This window comes from Hylobates moloch, unplaced genomic scaffold, assembly GCF_009828535.3.
Source record: "Hylobates moloch isolate HMO894 unplaced genomic scaffold, HMol_V3 SCAFFOLD_15, whole genome shotgun sequence".
Lineage (NCBI taxonomy): Eukaryota > Metazoa > Chordata > Mammalia > Primates > Hylobatidae > Hylobates > Hylobates moloch.
In genome coordinates, this window is record NW_026652290.1 from 29,555,234 (window position 1) to 29,575,221 (window position 19,988).

The following is a 19,988-nucleotide window of genomic DNA, read 5'->3' on the forward strand; positions in this document are numbered from 1 at the left end:
AAAGGACAGGCTGACTCTCTTGTTGGGGGCTAATGCAGCTGGTGACTTTAAGTTGAAGCCAATACTCATTTACCATTCCAAATATCCTAGGCCCTTAAAATTAATGATAAGTCTACTCTGCCTGTGCTCTATAAATGGGACAACAATTCCTGGATGGCAGCACATTGGTTTACACCATAATTTACTGAATATTTTAAGCCCACTATTGAGACCTACTGCTCAGAAAAAGATTCCTTTCAAAATATTTCTGCTCATTTACAGTGTATCTAGTCACTCAAGAGCTTTGGCCAAGATGTACAAGGAGATTAATGTTTTTTGTTTTTTGTTTTTTGTTTTTTTTTGAGACGGAGTCTCGCTCTGTCTTCCAGGCTATAGTGCAGTGGCGCAATCTCGGCTCACTGCAAGCTCTGCCTCCCAGGTTCACACCATTCTCCTGCCTCAGCCTCTCCGAGTAGCTGGGACTACAGGCACCTGCCACCACGCCCGACTAATTTTTTTGTATTTTTAGTAGAGACGGGGTTTCACCGTGGTCTCAATCTCCTGACCTCGTGATCCACCCGCCTCGGCCTCCCAAAGTGCTGGGATTACAAGCGTGAGCCACTGCGCCCGGCCTTAATGTTGTTTTCATACCTGCTAACACAACATCCATTCTGTAGCCTGTAGATCAAGGAGTTATTTAGTTATTTTGGCTTTCAAGCCTTATTATTTAAGAAACACATTTCATAAGGCTATAGCTGTCATAGTGATTTCTCTTATGGATCTGGGCAAAGTACACTGAAAACTTCTGGAAAGAATTTACTATTCTAGATGCCATTAAAAATATTCATGATTCTTGGGAGGCTGAGGTGGGCAGATCACAGAGGTCAGGAGTCCAAGACCAGCCTGGCCAACATAGTGAAACCCCGTCTCCACTAAAAATACAAAAAATTAGCCGAGCGTGGTGACAGGCACCTGTAATCCCAGCTACTCGGGAGGCTGAGGCAAGAGAATCGCCTGAATCCTGGAGCTGGAGGTTGCAGTGAGCTGAGATCACACCATTGCACTCCAGCCCAGGCAACAGTGTAAGACTCCAACTCAAAAAAAAAAAAAAAAAAAAAATCATGATTCATGAGAGTAGGTAAAAATGTTAATGTTAATATGAGTTTGGAAGAAGTTAATTCCAAACCTCATGGATGACTTTGAGAGATTCATGATTTGGGTAGAGGAAGTAACTGCAGATGAATGGAAATAGCAAGAGAACTTGAATTAAAAGTGAAGCCTAAAGATTGACTGAGTTGCTGTAATCTCATGATAAAACATGAATGGATGAGGAGTTGCTTCGTATGGATGAGGAAAGAAAGTGTTTTTTTGAGATGGAGGCTATTCCTGGTAAAGATGCTGTGAACACTGTTGAAGTGACAATAAAGGATTTAGAATGTTACATAAACTTAGTTGATGAAGCAGTGGCAGGGTTTGAGAGGATTGACTCCAATTTTGAAAAAAGTTCTACTGTGGGTAAATTGATATCAAACAGTATTGCATGTTACAGAGAAATCTTTCGTGAAAGGAAGAGTCAGTCAGTTAATGCAGCAAACTTTATTGTCTTATTTTGAGAAATTGCCACAGCCACCCCAACCTGCAGCAATCACCACCTTGATCAATCAACAGCCAGCACCATCGAGGCAAGACCCTCCACCAGCAAAAAAGATTACAACCTGCTGAAGTCTCAGATGATCATTAGCATTTTTGCAGTAAAGTATTTTATTATCATTATTGTAGAGATGGGGTCTCCCTTTGTTGCTCATGCTGGTCTTGAGCTCCTGGGCTCAAGCAGTCCTCCTTCCTTGGTCTCTCAAAGTGCTGAGATTACAGACCTTAACCACCTCACCCAACCGACAATAGAGTATTTTTAATTACAGCATGAACATTGTTATTTTAGACATGATGTTATTGCACACTTAATAGACTACGCTATAGTATAAACATAATTTTTATATGCACTGGGAAACCAAAAAATGTGTGTGACTCACTTTATAGTGATATTCCCTTTATTGTGGTGGTCTGGAATCAATCTTGGAATAGCTCTGAGGTATGCCTGTATAGCGATGGGCCAGAAATTTGACTACATAGAAGCCAATTCATAGGAGATAAAGGCTGGAGAGGATCCAGCTATACGGTGGGATGAATAAATAAGAGTGAATGGGCCGGGTGCGGTGGCTCACGCCTATAATCCCAGCACTTTGGGAGGCTGAGTTGGGTGGATCACCTGAGGTCAGGAGTTCGAGACCAGCCTGGCCAACATGGCGAAACCCTGTCTCTACTAAAAATACAAAAATTAGCCGGGCATGGTGGCGCATGCCTGTAATCCCAGCTACTTGGGAGGCTGAGGCAGTGAGAATGGCTTTAACCTGGGAAGGGGAGGTTGCAGTGAGCCGAGATCGTGCCACTGCACTCCAGCCTGGGTGACAGAGCGAGACTCTGTCTCAAAAAAAAAAAAAAAAAAATGGAAATAGTCAAGAGTAGAAGAAACTAGAAGGGATTCAGAGATTCAGGGTAACAGGGTAGGCAGTAGGCACTGGGGACATGGGTATGTGGAATGTGATATAGATTAGGCCCTAAGAGGATGGAAAAGTTCTTGAGATTAGGCAAAGGCTGCAAGCAGCACCTTTGAACTGTGGTCATCAAACTCGGGTACCCAATAGAACTACCTGGGAAGCTTTTTAAAAATATAGATTCCGCTATCCCCACCCCTGGGGATTCAAATCTAGCAGATCTCATGAAACTGTTTTAAAATATAAGCCCCACGTATTCTCATGAACCAGCCTGACTTTGAGTCCAATGTTAAAGCTGGTGTTGAGGGGGCTTCTACTGGGTCGTGGGCGGAGTTCTGGGAATAAAGGTACCCACTCGTCTAGGGGTGAAGCAGGGCTCATGCTTCGGGAGAGGAAGGCTGGATCCTGTTGCAGAGCATCTGTAATGTGTCAGTTTGTAGCAATCGTGTACTTTCAGATTATTTGTCCTCTGGTTGATTATTTCGCCTGAGTATGAGGATTTGGAGGTGGCATTGAGGGGGTACTGCATAGTTCCAAGAGGTGCTCTCTTGCATCTTAGAAGACAGCATCCCGAATCACCTTCTTTTTTTATTTTTTTGAGACAGAGTCTTGCTCTGTCACCAGGTGGGAGTGCAGTGGTGCGATATTGGCTCACCACAACCCTATGCCTCCCGGGCTCAAGTGATTCTTCTGCCTCAGCCTCCTGAGTAGCTGGGATTACAGGTGCACGCCACCATGCCCAGCTAATTCTTGCATTTTTAGTAGAGACGGGGTTTCACCATGTTGGCCAGGATGATCTTGATGTCTTGACCTTGTGATCCGCCCACCTCGGCCCCCCAAAGTGCTGGGATTACAGGCATGAGCCACTGTGCCTGGCCCACCTTCTTTTAAGAGGCAGAAAAACAGAGGCATTAAGAGTACAGACTCTGGAGCCAGGATACCTGGGCTTGTAGCACATCTGGGGTTGCCAATTTAGCAAATAAAAGTACAGAATACCCAGTACAATCTCAGTGCTGTGTTTTGTCTGGCAGCCCTAATCCCAGCTCCAGCACTTATTAGCCGTGTAACACAGTGCACTGCTGAACATCTCTGTACCTCAGCTTCCTCCTCTGTAAAGTGGGGATAACAGTGCCCATCTTATAACATCGCTATAAGGGTTATGAGTTAAGCATGTTCAGTGCTTCGGACAGTGCCTAAGTGCTGGATAAATATTAGATTCTACCATTATTTGATGGTGCCCCTCCAGTGTTTTCATTACAACACCAGGTTAGGGGCAGGCTGTTAGAGTTCTTAAAGTTGCAACAATATTATTTCCTTTACCCCTAAATAACGTGATCCAGGGTTCACTTTCTTTATGGGCCAGTGGGATACATAGAATAGGAATGTACATGGTCAAAAGCTGCATCACTAATTCTGACTGGAGGTCTTTCTAGTTCCTCCCTTTTAGCCACAAGGTGAAGTGACTAGCCTAGACTGTGGCTAGCTCACAGCACCCCACCCAACTGGTGGAGATTGGCCATCCCCATCGAATATTTCGCAGATAATGAGTAGTGACTGCTTATGCATCAGAAACAAACAAAAAGTAGAATTTAAATGTTCAAAGCCTTTAGGATTCAATCACAAGCATAAAACTTTTGCAATGACAGATGTTACACATCTGCACCATCCAATATGACATCCACTAGCCACATGTGGCTATTTTGCATGGGGAATGTAGGTAGAACAACTGAGATATTGAATTTTTAATATAGCTACATGTGGCAAGTGGCCACCATTTTGGACAACACAGGAAAGGAAGCATCTGGAATCCAGAAAGGTAAAATAAGTTTCCCCAGGTCTCACAGTCAATTGTTTATAAGGCTGGACCTAGGACTCATGTCTCCTGACTCCTTTTTCAGTGCTCTTTCAATCTGGAGCGCTTAAGAATAACTGCCACAAGGTAGAGAGACAGCTCTCCTACCTAGAAAGCCTTGTAACATTAAACTAGATTACCGGGCAGTCTTAGCTCTAAAGCCCGGAGAACATTATCAGGAACAAGAAGGATAAGATGCAGAAATGCAGCCTGCAGAGTTACAGACATTTCTTAAGGCTCTAATCCTCGGATAAACAGCTCTGCTCTTTCATCTTCTCTGGATGACATCTCCTTTGTTAAAGCTGTCAAACTCTGTGACACCTTAAGCCCCAATGGCTACATTAGAGGGCATGTTGCAGAGGGGCCAACCTGGATGGGTCACAGCCCCACGTGCACTGGGCCTGCTCTGCTCCATCAGCACAGGCCCCTTATGCCCCATTCCTAGGGACCCCATCTGGGTGGGATAGGATGAGGCTTCTCATTGAGAGCAGGGGATATGGTAAAGCAATGTGCTCTGAAGATAGCAGGGCTGCCAGGGTTCGAATCCCAGCTCTGCCATTTACTGCAATGCAAGCTGGGTAACCTTGGGCAAGTAACTTAACCTGTCTGGGCTTCTGTTTCATCATCTGTAAAACAGGAGACAATAGCTACGCCTGTTGCATCAGGTTGTTGTCGGATTAAAAGAGTAATACATGTAGAGCACATAGAACTATGTCTGGCCCACAGAAAAAACACTTGATAAACACTAGCTGTTTTTAGAGTGGGCCTTGACAAGGAAGTTGTGGTTGGAGAGAAGGCAGAACACAGGCTGGACCTGGCAGATGACTTTGAGCAAGTTGCTTAATGTTTCTGTGGGTCAGCATTTTTTAGGTCTAAGTTATAGTGAGAACACTGGGACTCCCATATTAACAGGATAATAGAGAACAGCAAATAAGGAATTAAAGGAACAATAATATTTTTGTGTGACTATGAGGTGTTCTTTTTTTTTAATTTTTCTTTTTTTGAGATGAAGTCTTACTCTGTCACCCAGGCTGCAGTGCAGTGGCGCGATCTCGGTGCAATCACTGCGACCTCCACCTCCTGGGTTCAAATGATTAACAATGAAGTGTTATAAAAACTTTCTTTCCTAGATCGAGACCATCCTGGCTAACACGGTGAAACCTCATCTCTAATAAAAATACAAAAACAAAATTAGCCAGGCGTGGTGCTGGGCACCTATAATCCCAGCTACTCGGGAGGCTGAGGTGGGAGAATGGCGTGAACCCGGGAGGCGAGGCTTGCAGTGAGCCAAGATCACACCACTGCACTCCAGCCTGGGTGACAGAGCAAGACTCCGTCTCAAAACAAACAAACAACTTTCTCTCCTAATAATATTTTCAGGGGAGCCCTACTCTTCCGTGTCAGGGCAGCAGCTACATTTATATGTCAGGATCACAGGTTCTTTCAGAATCTATTGAGATCCTGGAGTCTAAAGAACATAAATAGGGACCCACAGGGCAAATCCAGGCTGCAGGTGTGTTTTGCTTGGCCTGTAGTGAGGACCCAAACAGTATTTTTAAAATGTTTAATTAGTTGCCAACATTTGAAAAAACAGTAGATTTCACGTTTTAAAAATCCAGGTTTCCAGTTTCTCTTGCAAAATCAGATAACAAGGTAGCATCGGCCCAAATTCAAGCCAGGCAACAATTGGCTGGCGCAAAGTGCAGGCCCTCGGGGACGTGACATTACCTACCTGGCCCACCTCATTCTGTGTGTTCTGCCTGTGTGTCCTCAGATCTGGTCCCACCCTTACCTTCAGTGATGGGAAAATGGAGGGACCCAGTTTCCCAGCCCTCAGGCCAGCGCCCCTTCCTTTACACCCGTGGTTCTCAAACTTGAGACAGCATCAGAATCGCCTGGAGGACTTGCTGAAACACACATTGCTGGGCCCACTCCCAGAGTTTCGGATTCAGTGGGTTTGCATTTCTAGTAAGCTCCCAGGGATGCCGATGCTGCTGGTCCAGGGCTGTACTTTCAGAGCTACTGTTTTGCATCAAACCACTCTTTTTTTTTTTTTTTTTTTTGAGACGAAGTTTCTCTCTTGTTTCCCAGGCTGGAGTGCAACAGCACGATCTCCACTCACTGCGACCTCTGCCTCCCTGGTTCGAGAGATTCTCCTGCCTCAGGCTCCCAAGTAGCTGAGATTACAGGCGCTCACCAGCACGCTCAGCTAGTTTTTGTATTTTAGTAGAGACGGGGTTTCATCATATTGGTCAGGCTGGTCTGAAACTCCTGACCTCAAGTGATCCACCCGCCTTGGCCTCGCAAAGTGCTGGGATTACAGGTGTAAGTCACCGCCCCCGGCCTAAACCACTTTAGATTTGAGAATTCTGGTTTTGGTCTCCTTGGTTCTGCCCCTTTCCGCATTGTCTTTGGTTGGCTTGCTGTTTTCTTCATCTTTGTTTCTGCTTAGCCATTCTTTTATCCCTACCCTCGCTTTTCGAGGTTGCCTTTATTCCAGAAGTCAGCTGCGGGGGTGTCTTGAGCCCCCTCCCCCATAACCTGCCTTAGCAGCCCCTCAGTACCCCTTTCTGCGGCCCAGCCTTTCCCCTAGTCACCCCCTAGGGAAAAGCGTGCCCTGGAGCCCAGCTGCTCCCTTCTGCTGGGTCCTGCGGCCTCCGATGCTCTTGGGGGCAAACGCCCATCCCTCTGTCCAGCCCAGAAAGACAGGGCTGGGACTGAGAGCCTCAACCCTCCTCCGGGGAAGCCTTGTGCCTGCCTGGGCCGCTGCGGGGTTCGGGTGCCAGCATCTTTGCGGCTGTTGGCATCTTTGTAATCACCGCGGTCATGTCGCCGTCATTCAACCCTTTCTGTCGTCAGGTGCCCAGCCACGTCCTGGGGACGCCTGCAGCCCAGACGCCCGGCAGCCTCCCCAAGCCGCGGAGGATGACGGGACTGCGGCTCCCCGGGAAGATAAAGGCGACCACTGTCTTTATAGAGGAATTGTCTTTTATCCTCCAGGGAACCAGAAATAGGCAGGTAGACCGGGCTTCGGCCCCTCCGCCTCCGCCTGGCCCTGCGCTCCCTGGGGCCCAGCGCCCGGAACACAACCCCACGGACTCCCGGCCTTTGATGTGGCCCCCAGCGGCCCGCAGCTCCAGCCACGTTTGGGCGGGCCCGGCGGCCCTGCCTGCCAATCCACAGCTGCCGCCTGCCCCTAGGCAGGCCCGATTACTGGTTTTGCACCTGGAAGGGGCCCCAACCTGGCTTTGGTGAGACTCTATCTCCCAGGTGGTGCAGGAGCGGCTGCAGTGTCTGGGGCAAGGGGAAGCCCCAGGTAAACTCTAACAACCGAGAAGGAGGCAGGCGAGAACTTTTTTCCCGGCAAGGAGAAGAGGAGGCAGAGGAGGGGAGGGGAGGGGAGATGAGTGCTGTTGCTGGGGACTTGGCGCCTTCTCACGTGGCTTCCCAGGCCACCACCAATAGCAGGGGCAAAGCATGCATCTTGCCACTCCACCTGTACCGAGTTTGGCCAAGACACTGGCAGAGCTAGGCTTCGAAGTTCTCCATTCTCCCCTGTGCCAGAAGGAAGTCACCCACTGCCTCTCGTGTTTTCACTTTGCCTCCTGCCTGCCAACCAAAGGTGAAAGGGGAAGATTTTGGAGTCCGAATGCCACTAGTTTCTTAGGCAGCTCTTCTACTGTGCCTGCTGCTGAGCACACAAGAGCCACAGAGGCCACCAGAAGCCATGTGTGCCATCAGCAGGTACAGACAGCAGTCACTCAGGACTCTCACATGAATAGTCTCTATTGTGCAGGGAGCTTGGCTCAGGTACAAGGCACTCCCTGTCAGCTGACAGCAGTGGCTCCATCTTGGCTCATTGCAACCTCTGCCTCCCAGGCTCAAGCGATCCTCCCTCCTCAGCCTCCCGAGTAGCTGGGACTACCATCACATGCAGCTAATGTTTGAATTTTCTGTAGAGATGAGGTTTCACCACGTTGCCCAGGCTGGACTCAAACTCCTGGGCTCAAGCTATCAGCCCACCTGCACCCTCTAAAGTACTGGGATTACAGGTATGAGCCACTGCATCTGGCCAAGGCAAACAGTTTTTGTAGCAACTACTTAACACCACCTTGGTAGTGTGAAAACAGACATTATGTAAATGAATAGTTGTGGCTGTGTTCCAATAAAACTTTATTTATAAATACTGCTAGCCCTTGGGCATAGTTTACCAACCCTTGGCTTAAAATAATAAAGACCTACTTCATGCTTGTGCTCTATGTCCATCAGGGATTGGGTGATGGGTGATGGCTCTGTTGTATGTTACCGTCATCCTTAAGCCAGGACCAGTTTGATGGAGGAGCCTCTATAGGGAACATTGCTAATCACCTCAGCAGAAGGAGAGGAACCGGCAAAGTATGCCCTGTTCTCGAAAGCTTCTGTCCAGATGTGACACACAGCTATTATTGCCCAAATCAAGTCACATGGCCCCAACCATGTTCAACAGAGCAGGAGAGTACAATCTACCACGTGTTAAGAGAGAACCAAACATTTGTAAATGGCTGTGGTGGTCACCACAGAATGCATAGTTGTGGGTTAATGAAAATCTCTACCTTGCCTGGAAAAATTCAGTCATTCTGGCTATATTCATTGAATGCCTGTAGTTTGCCAAGGACTGAAGATTCTGAGATACTTTACAGGTTGTACCTGCCAAAAAGATACAATCAGTGTTGTAAGAATGGATAGGGAAAAAGAAACCCATTTTTAAAAAATGGCTAAAAAAAGGAGGAAAACACGTTTAAAAAGCAGTGGTGCCCCAAGATAAGAGAAATGTATATGATTGATTGCCAGATAGATAGATAGCAAAAAGACTGGAAAGAAGTTCACCAAAATATTAGCAGTGGCTAGTTCTAGCAAACCAGCCGGTTAGGATTACTTCAGTTTGTTCTTTATGCTTTTTGGTATCCTCCAGTTTTTCTTCAATGATTAAACATTAATTTCATTATAAGATTTACTTTTGTAAAAAGAAAAGGAGTGGCTCCAATTTCCATCATGGTAGAGGAGCTGACATCAGTCTAACCCTCCCAGAGACTACAATGGTAAACTCTGGACAAATTGCACTTATAATTTGAAGGCATGGAAAAATGGCCCAAAGCAAGCAGAAACTGGAAGGGATTTGACTAATGGAAAAAAGGGGAGCATATTGCATGAGATTCACATAACATGTTTTTTCCTTTACAGGACCCCAGGTCTGTGTAGCACAGAGTAACTACAATTCAAGAAGAACATCTTGGTCTTACTGGCTTGGGGTATCAGAGGACAGCATTCAGAGCTGCCAAAGTGTCTGGAAAGTGAGGGAAGGAACTTATCCCATAAATACAGGTGCCACAGCAAAGGGAGCCCCCAAAATCTGCATTTAAATTCTTGGTTAACCCTTGAACTGCACACGTATTGTGGAGACTCCAAGGAACCTAGCAGAAAGCAAAAACTGAAAGGCTATCAGAACTGAAAGGAGATATCCCCAACTTCCACTCACTATAGACTAGAAAGTTTGGAGTTTCAATCCTACCAAATTAGAGAGGCTTTGTAAACACCTGGGGCTTTCCACAGACCTACATAAGTGTAAAACTAAGCCCCCACAATTCAAGTTAATTGTCTAGTAACTTAACCGACTGCTAGAATAAATATCCACATACTTCAGAGAAAAACAACAGAATCTAGAGTCTCTACAATGTCTCATCCACAATTTCTAGTATATAATATAACATCTGTTAGACATGTGAAGACAAAAAGGAATATATAACCCATAGTGAAAAAAAAATCAGGCAATAGAAACAGACTATGAGATGTCATAGTTGTTACAACTATGAGATGACATAGTTGTTAGACTTAGCAGACAAGGACTTTAAGGTAGATTTTTAAAATACATTCAAGGACTTACAGGAAAAGGTGATCACAGTGAGTAAACAGAAAGACAAACTCAGAGAAATGGAAATTATAAATAAGAACCAGGTGGACATTCTAGTCCTGAAAATTGTAACATCTGAAATAACAAAAATTCACTAATTGGTTGGACTTAACAGCAGATTAGTGATGAGAGAAGAAAATGTAAATGAAACATAAAGATGAGTCAATAGAAATAATCCAATCTGAAAACAGACCCAAAAAATGACTTTTAAAAAATTGAAACAGAGTTTCAGTGATCTTTGGACAATATCTAGCAGCCCAACACATGTGTGATTAGAGCCTCTGAAGGAAACAAGAGAGAATGAGGCAGAAAAAAATACTGGGTAAAAAATGGCTTTAAAAATCTCCAAATTTGGTTAAGAAAAAAATCAATTTTCAGACCCCCCAAAAATCAAAGTACATGGCTGAGCATGGCAGCTCACACCTGTAATCCCAGCACTTTGGGAGGCTGAGGTGGGTGGATCTCCTGATGTCAGGAGTTTGAGACCAGCCTGGCCAATATGGCAAAACCCTGTCTCAACTAAAAATACAAAATTAGCCGTGCGTGGTGGTGGGAGCCTGTAATCCTAGGTACTCAGAAGACTGAGGCAGGAGACTAGCTTGAACGCAGGAGGCGGAGGTTGCAGTGAGTCAAGGTTGCATTGAGAGGTGAAGCCAGCTGGACTTCTCAGGTGGAGTGGGGACTCCAAGAACTTTTCTGTCTTACAAGAGGATTCACTCTGTCACTAGGATTGTAAAACGCACCAATCAGCACTCTGTAGCTAGCAAGAGAATTGTAAAATGCACCAATCAGTGCTCTGTAAAATGCACCAATCAGTGCTCTGTAAAATGCACCAATCAGTGCTCTGTAAAATGCACCAATCAGTGCTCTGTAAAATGCACCAATCAGTGCTCTGTAAACGCACCAATCAGCAGGAGTCTAAAAGTAGCCAATCGTAGGGAGGGTTGAAAAAAGGGCACTCTGATAGGACAGAAACAGAACGTGGGAGGGGACAAATAAGGGAATAAAAGCTGGCCACCCCAGGAGCAGCAGCAACTGGCTGAGGTGCCGTTTGCTGCTGTGAAGATTTGTTATTTCTGTCTTCACAATAAATTTTGCTGCTGCTCACTCTTTGGATCTGTGCCACATTTAAGAGCTGTAACACTCACCCTGAAGATCGGTGGCTTCATTCTTGAAGTCAGTGAGACCAGGAACCCACCGGCAGGAACCAACTCCGGACACAGCGCGACTGCACTCCAGCATGGGCGACAGAGCAAGACTCAGTAAATAAATAAATAAATAAAACAAAAACAAAAAAACACGCACACACACAACAACAAAAACGTTTCAAAGAACATCTTGAAATCAGCCGTGCGGGAGAAAAACACATCAAACAATGATGTAATTGATGATGATCTTCTCATAACAAAAAACAGGCTTTAAAACAATGGAATGGGATCCATAAGATCTAAGAGAGAATAAAACTTCTGCAAACATTTTTGTTTTATACCAATAAAAATACCATTTTAAAATGACGGTCAAGTAATGCCATTTTCAGATAAATGAAAGATGAATTTGTTACCAGCAGAGCTGCATTAAGAGAAATGATAAGTTCTTTTGGCCAAAGGAAACTGACTTCATATGAATTTCAGACACAGAGAAGAAAAATTAACATAGGAAACGTTAAATATGTGGGTAAGTACGAAAGACTGCATCTTTCTTTGGTTTCTTTAAAATGAATACTTTTGTGAAAAACATAATATTGAATTATAAGATTTCAAATATGGACATTAAAATATGTAGCAGAAGTTGCACAAAGGATAAGGGATGATAAAAATTACTGTTATGAAACTTTTAGAAAACATTACTGTTTTAAATTTTTACTTTTACAAAAAATTTACTGTTACAAAACATTTTTCTCATGAATTTGTACACTATTAATGCTCAGTAGACTATGTTAAAGATGGATATGGTACTGCCTAAAACAACCACTAAAAACAATCCAAAAAGTGTAGTTAAAAAGCCAGCAGAATTAAAATGAAACACTAAAAAAAATGTGATTAACTAAAAAAGGTAGGAAAGGACAGAAAAACAACAACAAAAAAACAGAAGAAATTAATAGAAGACAAACAGCAAAATGACATACTTAGAAACCTAACAATATCTATATTAGATTATGAGTATGGGCATGGTAGCTCAACGCCTGCAATCCCAGCACTTTGGGAGGTTGAGGCGGGGTGGATCACTTGAGGTCAGAAGTTCGAGACCAGCCTGGCCAAAATGGTGAAACCCCGTCTGTACTAAAAAATACAAAAAATTAGCCAGGCGTGGCAGCGGGTGCCTGTAATCCCAGCTACTTGGGAAGCTTGAGGCAGGAGAATCACTTGCACCTGGGAAATGGAGGTTGCAGTGAGCCGAGTTAGTGGCATTGCACTCTGGCCTGGGCAACAAGAGCGAAACTCCATCTCAAAAAAAAAAAAAACAAAGAAAAAAATAGATAGACTAAACTCACCAATTTAAATCCAGAGATTGTCAGAATGGTTAAAAAAAAGCAGTCTCAACTATATACCAACTAAAAGTAATACACTTAAAATGTGAAAACATGGGTAGCTTTCAAGTAAAAGAATGAGGAATATATGCCATATGTTCAGTAAGCATATAAAAACTGGTATGATTATGTTAATACTAGAAAATTAGACTTCAAGACAAAACTTCAGTATTAGCAAGAATAAAGGACATTTAATACTGATAAAGGGGTCAATTCATCAAGAAGACAAAACAATCTTAAATGTATGTGCATCTAATAATAGAGTTAATGAAATAAAAACTGATAGAACTAAAAGGATAAATTGATAAATGTATAATCAGAGGTCAAAATTTTAACACCAACTCTCAGCCATCAATAGAATAACTAGGCAGTAAATTAGTCAAGATAGAGATTTGAACATTATCAATTAACTTGTCCCAATTGTCATTTATATAACACTCTATCCAACTACAACAGAATCACATTATTTTCAAGTGCACATGGAATTCACCAACATAGAGCATGTTCTAGGCCATTAAATAGGTTTCCATACATTTTTTTAAATTGAAATATTACAGAATATATCAGTGACCACATGGAATTAAATTAGAAATCAATAACAATAAAACATAGGAAAACCAAAGTATGAGAAACTTAAACAATACGTTTTCATTTATTTATTTGTTTAAAAATTTTTTATTTTATTTTAGATTCAGGGGGTACATGTGTATGTTGGTTGAATGGGTATATTGTATACTGGTGGGAATTGGGCTTCTAGTGTACCCATTACCCAAATAGTGAACATTGTACTGGATAAGTAATTTTTTTTTTTTTTTTTGAGATGGCATCTCACTCTGTTGCCCAGGCTGGAGTGCAGTGGCGCAATCTCGGCTCACTGCAAGCTCCGCCTCCTGGGTTCACGCCATTCTCCTGCCTCAGCCTCCCTAGAGGCTGAGACTACAGGCGCCCGCCACCATGCCTGGCCAACTTTTTGTATTTTTAGTAGAGACAGAGTTTCACCATGTTAGCCAGGATGGTCTTGATCTCCTGACCTTATGATCAGCCCGCCTCGGCCTCCCAAAGTGCTGGGGGATTACAGGTGTGAGCCACTACACCGGGCCAGGATAAGTAATTTTTCAACCCTTGGTTCCCTCCTAGCCTCCCCTCTCTTAAAAGTCCCCAGTGTCTATTATTTCCATCTTTAGGTCCATAAACAATACATTTTTAAAGCAATCCATTGATTAAGGAAGAAATCACAGAAAATCTAGAAAATATTATGAAACAAGTGAAAATATAACCACAAAATATCAAAATTTTTTGGATTTACTAAAGGAGTGCAATTTAAAAACAATGATCTAAGTTTGTGCTTTAAGAAACCAGATAAAGATAGAAATTAAACCCAAAGTAAGCAGAAAGAAGGAAATGTTTTAAAAGCAGAAATAATTGAAATAGAAAAGACAATAAAGAAAATTAATAAAGCCAAAGTTTAGTTCTTTGAAAATATTAATAAAGTTGATAAACCCTACTAAGTTTGCTTTCAACGGTTTATAATAGCAAAAAATATAATAATCAGCCTGGCTAACAGAAACCTTGTCTCTATTAAAAAGACAAAAAAAAAAAAATACCAGACGTGGTGGTGGGTACCTGTAATCCCAGCTACTCAGGAGGCTAAGGCAGGAGAATTGCTTGAACCCCGGAGGCAGAGGTTGCAATGAGCCAAGATCATGCCACTGCACTCCAGCCTGGGTGACAGAGTGAAACTCTGTCTCAAATAAATAAATATATATATATACACACACACACACACACACACACACACACACACACACATTTGAAACATTAATAAGAGATTAAATAATAACTCATTGTCCATCCATGGGATGGAATACCATATAACTGGGAAAAAGTATAGTGTCAGTGGATACTTGATGGTATTGAAAAATGGTTATGTTTTGTGTAAATCAAGGTGTGATTACAAAACAATATCTGATGATCTCAATCTTAGAAAAAGACAAATATTCATATAAAAAACATTAGAAGGACATAGGCTGTTTATTAACAATAATAAACTGCATGGTAATGTTATGTGATTTTAATTTGGGAGAAGTTATTATATATATTCTAGATTTCTACAATTTAATATGCATTATTTTATAATTAGAAAAACAATGTTATTAAAAATTATTTTTTGATATTGGATACTCAGAGTCTATGTTAGTGTACTGTGTTTAATCTAACATGTGTATTCCCAAAATTTTGTGAATATTTTTTGTAAATCAAACTGTTTTCTCTAGCTCACCATACGCTACCATGTAAAGACACAATCTAAGGCCTTTTGTAGTGTGAATAATCTTTTGTAATCTATCCATAGTTTGATTCAAAAGTTAAGATTTTCAAAATGGAGCTGTATTCTCTATTTCGCATGTCCTTGCTGGTTCAAGTATGCCTTCCATCCAATGTCTGAGTCAGAATTTTGGTGTCTGAGTGAATGGTATTCTGATCAAAGAGGGGATGAAAGAACTTGGAATCCTGTGGATAGAACCTCACTCAGGCCTGTGCAGAAAATCAGGTGTGCCAGTTCTTCAGCCATGTGACTTGTATTGCTTTCTTCTTATTACATTTGCTTTAACATCCCGGAGACCCCACCTTCTCCTGGACACTCTTACCATGGGCTATTACAATTTCTTTAGGGGAGGGGTGTATCTAGGAAAGAAACTGTCTTTTAAAAGATGCCTTAGTAGGGTGATAATGAAAAAAAAAAGGTTTGAGATACACTGTTTTAAGATGTCATAAAGAAGCTTAAGAAAACTAGTGGAAGAAACCAGGGATGCCTTGACAGAGGATGTACAATTTGAAAAGGGACTTGACACTGAGAAGGATTTTGGTTGTTGGAGATCAGGGGAGGAGAGGTGTCTAGGTGGAGGGAATGGGTGAATGGGATTATGGAGGTAGGAAAAGGGCTATCCTCCAGCTAAAAGAGCAAATATTCCACTTCCAGTGGAGCAGAGGCCCAAAGCAGGGAGTCCTGGAAGCTTCCACAGGAAGTACAGACTATTTCCTATGCATGTAAAATATCTCCCGAACTAGAACTGCTCTTCTAGGTCTTTTGTTTCTTTCTAGCTTCACCTCCCTGGGAGTCCTATATGTAGCCAGAATATGAGCAAACTGAATTAGGAACATTTTGGCTTTGACCACGCCTTTGTAATCAGCACTTCCTTCCCCTCGCTCTCCAGGGTCGTGCTCATTTTCCCCTGGCTGCTCAGGGTCTGTGCAAGAACATGCCTTGGTGATCATGGTGTCATTTCTACAGGCTGTGTATCATTGTTACTCATATGTGGGACTTTTGCTATATATATTCTCCATGCAAAGGGGAGCTCCCACTTGGGAGAGGAGGCTAGAGTGGGGCTGGGGCTGAGAAACTGGGCTGAGACAGGTTTGTGCACTCACTGGGATCTGGCTGATGTCAATAGTCTCTGCTATGCAAATGAGCAAAAAACAAAAAAAAACCAACAAAAAAAACCAACTGTCTTGTCTAGACCAGAAACCAGAACTCAGTGGGAGGTCGCTAAGGGTGTGGTGCAGCTGGAAACAGAAAAATTCATTTCATCTGGCCTTAAACAGAACAGGATATTCATCAGACTAGCTTCAGGGAGGCAGGCAACAGCACAGAGCCCAGGGGCCAAAAAGTTGCTAAGAGAGAGACCAAGACCAAGAGCTGCTCACAGCCTCTGTCAGGCAAATGAGGCTGGGAATTGGAGATTAAGCATCAGGAGAAAATGTGTACTTTGCACATCGATTTTTAGTGATGCTTTCTGTTTCATTTATTTCCTTTCAGAAATAGTTGAACCTTAATTGGCCTGGGAATCAGACTGTTCTTTCCTAGTCCGTTCAGCTTCCCACTCTCAGAGAGGACTTTTCTACATCTTGTCTCTCTGCAAAGCTCCTTGCTCTGCCTTAATCTTCTTGCTGAGGAAACTGGTGCAAACAGAACAGAAGGTCCACAGACTCCCACCATAGCCACCCGCTCCCAGCAGCAGCTTCCATGTCCTCTGCTCACCTACTTGCTGCCATTCTTTTTCCTGTCAAAAGCCAATTTGGGGGGCGGGGAGGAGGGTGGCATGCACCTGTAGTCCCAGCAACTTGGGAGACTGAAACAGGAGGATTGCTTGAGCCCAGGAGTTCGAGGTCACAGTGAGCAAGAACCCATCTCTTTAAATAAATAAATAAACGGAAAAAAAGAAGAAAGCAAAAAGGTGATTCTAATTGTGCACTAGGCCTTGTCCTGTGACTCAAGGACATCCTCAGCTGGTCTCTGCTCATTCTAAACACCATTTTCTCGCCTGCTCTGTGTCACTCCCATCAGCTTACAAACATATTATTTCTCCCATTTTTAAAATTTTTTTATATTTGCAAACTGAAAGTGTTATATAATATTTATCCCATTTTGAACAACAGTAACAACAAATATTTCTTAACAGTCATCACAATTCTTTGTTCCTCTTTGTCTTCAAAAGAATTACCCCAAACTTCCTAATTGTGGTGGCCGCGTCCCTGTCTTCATCCTAATTGACCTCAGTAACAGATGACCCTGGCTGTGGCTCCTCCTCTTTTGCTTCCAGGATCTACATTCACTTCATTTTCCTCTATCTTTCCTTTTTTTAAAAAAAGAAAAAAAAAAGAGAGAGAGAGAGAGAAGGTCTTTCTTTGTTGCTCAAGCTGGAGTGCAGTGGTATGGTCATAATTCATTGCAGCCTGAAACTCCTGGATCAAGGGATCGATCCTTGTGCCTTGGCCTAGCCAAGTACTGGGATTACAGGCATGAGCCACTGCACCAAACTTCCTTTTCCCCCTTTCTCACTGGCTGTCCCTCAGTCCCCTGAGCTGCTCCCTGTGCTCTACCCTTCAATGAAGGAAGGCATATTCATTTTCTGTTGCTGCTGTACAAGTTGCCACAAATTTGGTGTCTTAAACAATACAAATTTATTATCTTACAGTTCTGGAGGTCAGAAGTCCAATATAGGTCTCCTTGGGCTAAAAAGGTGTCCGCAGGGCTGTGTTACTTTCTGGAGGCTCTAAGGGAGAATCTATATCTTTGCTGTTTCCAGCTCCTGGAGGCTGTCTGCATTCCTTGGCTCTTGGTTCCCTTAATCCATCTTCAAAGCCAGCAATGTTACATCTCTGACTCTTCTTCCATAGTTACAGATTTCTCTGACCATAGCAGGGGAATGGTCTCCACTTTTAAGAACCCGCATGATTAGATTAGGTTCATCTGGAAAATCCAGGATAATCTCCTCATCCAAAAGTCCTTAACCTTCATCACATCTGCAAAGTCCCTTTTGCCGTTTATGACAACATAGTAACAGGTTCAGGAGCTTGGACATCTTTGGGGGCTGTTATTCTGCCTCCTCAGGCATTGGTCTTCTTCTTCTATCTACTCTCACTGTCTGATGATCTAATCCAGGCTCATGGACAACACTAGTCAATGACTCCTAAATCTCTCCAAGCCCTTCCTCTCTCCCAAACTAAATTTCTTTACTCCACTGATGATGAGATATCTCTAATCAGCTGCCTAATAAGTCACAAACTCAATCTGTACAAAACCAAATGCCTGATCCTCCCCCCAAATATGCTTCTTCCCACAACCCTAGACTTTGCCATCTCTGTTGATGGTAGACTTTCAGTTGCCTAGTCCAACAATCTTGCAACTATCTTTGACTCCTCTTTTTCTCTCCCATACATGTCATTCATTCCATGTATCAGAAAATCTTGTCTTTACCTTAGAAATATATACCAGATTGCTTCAAAATAATTCAGCATTTGTTGGGGTGGGGAGAAGGCGAGGGGAGAGGGCATTTAAATGAAACAGGTTTGCTCATGTTCTGGTAATGGTTGAAGCAGAGTGATGGGTACATGGAGGCTTATTGTATTATACTATTATCGGTACTTTGTGCATGTCTGAAATTTTCCATAATACAATGTTTTAAGTTGCATTTGCCATTGAACTCAGCAATCCCATTCCTTTAGAGTCTATCCCATATTAGGCTGGGCGCGGTGGCTCAAATCTGTAATCCCAGCACTTTGGGAGGCCGAGGCGGGTGGATCACGAAATCAGGAGTTCAAGACCAGCCTGGCCAAGATGGTGAAACCCCATCTCTACTGAAAATACAAAAAAACAAAAAAAATTAGCTAGGCGTGGTGGCAGCTGCCTGTAATCCCAGCTACTCAGGAGGCTGAGGCAGGAGAATCTCTTGAACTCAGAAGGCGGAGGTTGCAGTGAGCTGAGATCACGCCACTGCACTCCAGCCTGGGCAACAGAGTGAGACTCCATCTCAAAAAAAAAAAAAAAAAAAGAATCTATCCCATATTAGTAAAAGCAGTAGTGTATACTAATATATATATATATTGGCTGGGCATGCTGGCTCATGCCTGTAATCCTAACACTTTGGGAGGCCAAGGTAGAGGATCGCTTGAGCTCAGCAGTTCAAAACCAGCCCAGTCAACATAGCGAAACCTAGTCTCTTAAAAAAACAATAAATAACAGAATTAAAAATACATATACATGGATGTTTACTTTAGCATTGTTTTCAGAGGCACAAATAGTGAAAATGAAGTGAAGAGATATCAATGTGGATACACAGGGATACCTCCTTGTATTGTACTTTGCCTCATTGTACCTTACAGATACTGCATCTTTTACAACTAATTGAAGGTTGTGACAACCCTGTGTTGAGCAAGCCTATTGGCACCATTTTTCCAACAGCATGTGCTCACTTTTTGTCTTTGTGTCACATTTTGAGAATTCTCACAATATGTCAAACTTTATTATTATAGGTGTTATTGTGATTTGTCATCAGTGATCTTTGATATTACTGTTGCAATCATTTTAGACACCACAACCACACCCGTATAAGACAGTGAACTTATTTAATAAATGTGTTTCTGACTGCCCCACCAACCAGCCATTCCCCTGTCTCTCTCCCTCTCCTCAGACCTTCCTGTTCCCTAAGACACAACAATATTGAAATTAGGCCAATTAATAACCTGCAGTGGTCTCTAAACATTCAAGTGAAAGAGTCACAAGTCTCTCACTTTAAACCAAAAGCTAGAAATAATTAAGCTTAGTGAGGAAGGCATACCTAAAGCTGAGACAGG